The following is a 4096-nucleotide window of genomic DNA, read 5'->3' as shown; positions in this document are numbered from 1 at the left end:
ACGGCCTTTTCACCCGCCGTTCATCTTTCACTTCCGGGTCCTGTCCTTGACGCGCCCCCCCCCCCGCGAGGGAGCGTCGGAAAATTCCGTACCCGGTGAAAAAACGCAGAATGGAGCTGGATTCAGGTGGATCCAGGGAGTTTGGAGTTCTGTGTCCTTACTCCCTTCATTCTGTTGGTACTAAACTGCTGATCACCCACCCCTCCCGGTCCACTTGGTTATATATTACTATATATTATTCCTTCCCCTCGGCAGTTAATAATTGCCATTGTCCATTTGAAGCACTGTCTCATTTTAAGCCTCTTGCCCACTCCTTATGCCAACATCAGGACAGTTTCTTCATGCACAGTGCATTGTGAGAAACAAAGCTCACTGCCAAATAATTTCAGTCCGAGTCAAATTCCGAAGCAGTCTTTATTCATATGTGCTTGCAAGCCTGGGTGAGCACAAAGTCGGCATACTTCTGAATAATATTATTGCACATTTATACAGTTTTCTATGAGCCTCTCTGTACCTTTCCTTTTACCTCATATGTGACAGTTGTATTGCTCTGTGCAGCTGCTAATCTAACTGGCTTACCACATCTGTCTGTGGTCTGTTGTTAGGGTGCAACCCCCCCCCCCCCCCCTCCCCCGATAGCTGAATCTTATTACTTTTGCTGACGCAACACTGGGTCTTATCACTTCTGCACACTGAGTGTTTATGACTTCTGAGTACCTGACTTCTGCAGAAGCAACACTTAGACACATTTTCCACAACATTGATAACACCCAGCACTGTCTCACCACCATCTTATTGACTCCTTCACTGTGTCTGCTTAAAGATATTTAGTTCTATATAATACACTATTTCTTGCTGTTAAACATTAGGCTCAGACAGTTTTGTGAATTTTGATCTTACCAAGCTGTGTATTCTCACCATTAATAACACAGTTCCTCATTGTGACAGAGGTATCAACATGAATGAACGATCTCATTGTCATACGTATCTAGGAAGATATAGTGAAAAGTGGTTGCCAAAATGTAGTGCCATTTTGATTTACAAAAAGAGAAAAAAGAAATTACTTAAATAGAGTTCAGCTCTGTTCAAACTGGTTCCAGGGCCTCTGCAATGTGTTAGGCCTTCAAGAAATTGGACTTGAACTTACAACTCTGTCAGAGGATTCAGAAATAATAATAGAATCACTCTGAACTTTGAATGATTCTGCAGCTGCTGTTATTTCATGGGAGAGGGGATTTTTGGGATAAATTAGTGGCATCAAAGATGCATACAAATGATATGAGTAAATTTGATCAGTTTACAGCACTAGCCAAAGAGCAACCCTCTGCTGCTTCTGGATTTTATGTTGTCCTATAACTTTGCTACCATCTTTCTACTCCTACAAGGGACTTAACACCTCCTGAATCCTTATTTCCAAAAAAACCTGTGTTCCCTGATATTCTGCCTTCAAACAGCTTCTTGACTCCGCTAGCTTCACCTATCTCCAAGCACCTTATTGATGCCTCTTTTTGACTCCATCTTATTTCACCAATAACTCACCTCAAACACTATTATTTAACCCTGAACTCCTTCCTGTTATTTCCTATCTATTTCCTATATACTTTCAGGTCTTTATGTATTCTGATTTTTATTTAACCAGGCCATTAAAACTTGAGTTTTCCTTGTCTATGTATTACATATGTATTTTGACTGTCACTACAGACATGAACACATCTCATCCAGTTGCAATTTTTCTTTTTTCTCACCTCATTCGCTGATTCATCTCTTCTTATGATATGTTTCTCCGCTCTGTGGTATTCTGCCTTCCCAATTCTCTGCTAGAATTCAGCAGTACTGCTTGTGTTACCCAAACTCCTCACCTACCTGACCCACCAATGTACCAGAATTCACCTGTCAGTTAAGCCTACAGCTTCCCTCTGTGCTTCTTAGGCATGTACAGAAGATCTCATTTAAGCACTTGGCACTACCTCATTGTGAACAGCTGTGAAGGGCTTTTGCCCGAAACGTCGATTTCGAAGCTACTTGGATACTGCCTGAACTGCTGTGCTCTTCCAGCACCACTAATCCAGAAGCTATACAAATCACTTCATCCTACGTTATCACTGATCTTCATTCCTCACCAGAACTGGTAAAAAAATCACAGACCTGAAACAGTAACTGTATCTCTCTCCATGGATATTGCATAAATTTTAACAGAATGTTCTGTCTTAATTCAATGTTTGAATCTTCCAATTAGGTTTCCTTCCACCCCACAGTCCCAAGTAGCTGTTAGCAAAACAACAAATGACATGTGATCGTGACCAAGATAAATTATTCCTCTTATCCATTTTGACTTTCAGTTTGACACAATTGATCACATCATTCTCCTTCAATGCATATCTAGTGCCATCCAGTTGAATAGCACTATACTTGCCTGGTTCCATTCCTATCTATCTATGACAATGCTGCTCCTTTAAAAAGGTTGTAGAACATAGAAAAGTACAGCACAGAACAGGCCCTATGGCCCATGATGTTGTGCAGAGATTTAATCCTAATGTAAAATATAGTAATTTAACCTACCCACCCCTCAACTTACTGCTATCCATGTGCATGTCCAGCAGTTGCTTAAGTGTCCCCAGTGACTCTGCTTCCACCACCACAGCTGGTAATGCATTCACAACTCTCTGCGTAAAGAACCTTCCTCTGACATCTCCTTTATACCTTCCTCCTAATATCTTCAAACTATGACTTCTCGTACCAGTCAATCCTGCACTGGGGAAAAGTCTCTGACTATTGACTCTATCTATTCCTCTCATTATTTTGTACACCTCGATCAGGTCTCCTCTCTTCCTCCTTTTCTCCGGAGAGAAAAGTCCAAGCTTATTCAACCTTGCTTCATAAGGCAGGTGCTCCAGTCTAGGCATCCTGGTAAACCTTCTTTGCACCCTCTCCAAAGCCTCTGTATCTTTCCTATAGTAGGGCGACCAGAACTGGACACAATATTCCAAGTGTGGTCTCACCAGGGATTTGTAGAGCTGCAGCAAAACCTCGTGGCTCTTAAACTTAATCCCCTTTTTTTAATGAAAGCCAAAACACCATATGCTTTCTTAACAACCCTATCCACTTGGATGGCAACTTTGAGGGATCTATGTACTTGCACACCCAGATCCCTCTGTTCCTCCACACTACCAAGAATCCTGTCTTTTATCCTATATTCAGCATTCGAGTTCGACCTTCCAAAATGTATCACTTTGCATTTGTCCAGGTTGAACTCCATCTGCCATTTCTCAGCCAAGCTCTGCAACCTGTCTATGTTGTGCTGCAGCCTGCAGTAGCCCTCTATACTATCGACGACACCTCCAACCTTTGTGTCATCTGCAAATTTACTGACCCACCCCTCAACCTCCTCATTCAAATTACTTATAAAAACTACAAAGAGCAGAGGCCCAAGAACAGAGCCCTGTGGGATCCCTCTCAACACAGTCCTCCATGCAGAATACTTTCCATCCACTCTCTGCCTTCTGTCAGCCAGCCAATACTGAATCCAGATAGCCAAATCTCCCTGTATCCTATACTTCCTGACTTTATGAATGAGCCTACCATGGGGTACCCTATCAAATGCCTTGCTGAAGTCCATATGCTGTCCTTGGCTTTTCTCAGAGAGGTTGTAAAAACAGCGATTCCAAAAGGTCTAGGTTTGAAGAGTTTGAGCCAATTTGATTATAGCTAACAGATACTGCTTCAGGCAAAAGGCTTTTAAAAATAAAACAATTGTACAATGAAAGGGGAGTGGCCAGTTCTCCCAGCTCAGCTTTTCTCTGGTTTGGTTTGGTTTTAGCAAGCAGTCATTGTGAAGCTGCTGCTCCCAAAGAAGCAGGTCCATGCTGATCCTCTTTGACATCTCTCCCGTAAGACCCTGTGTTTCATTTTTTTTGCCAAAAGTTGTTTATGGGAATTGTTGTGTAAGTATTTGGAAAAGCATCATTTTGCAGGAAGATGACAGGAAGATAGAAAGACCTATCTGGTATTTCTCCAGGAAATTGAGTATCCATCAACAGAAATGTTCGACAGTTGAGAAGGAGACTTTGAGCTTGTGTTGGCGTTACAACATTTAATC

Source organism: Chiloscyllium punctatum, chromosome 5 (assembly GCF_047496795.1).
Source record: "Chiloscyllium punctatum isolate Juve2018m chromosome 5, sChiPun1.3, whole genome shotgun sequence".
NCBI lineage: Eukaryota > Metazoa > Chordata > Chondrichthyes > Orectolobiformes > Hemiscylliidae > Chiloscyllium > Chiloscyllium punctatum.
This window is presented reverse-complemented; position numbering follows the sequence as displayed.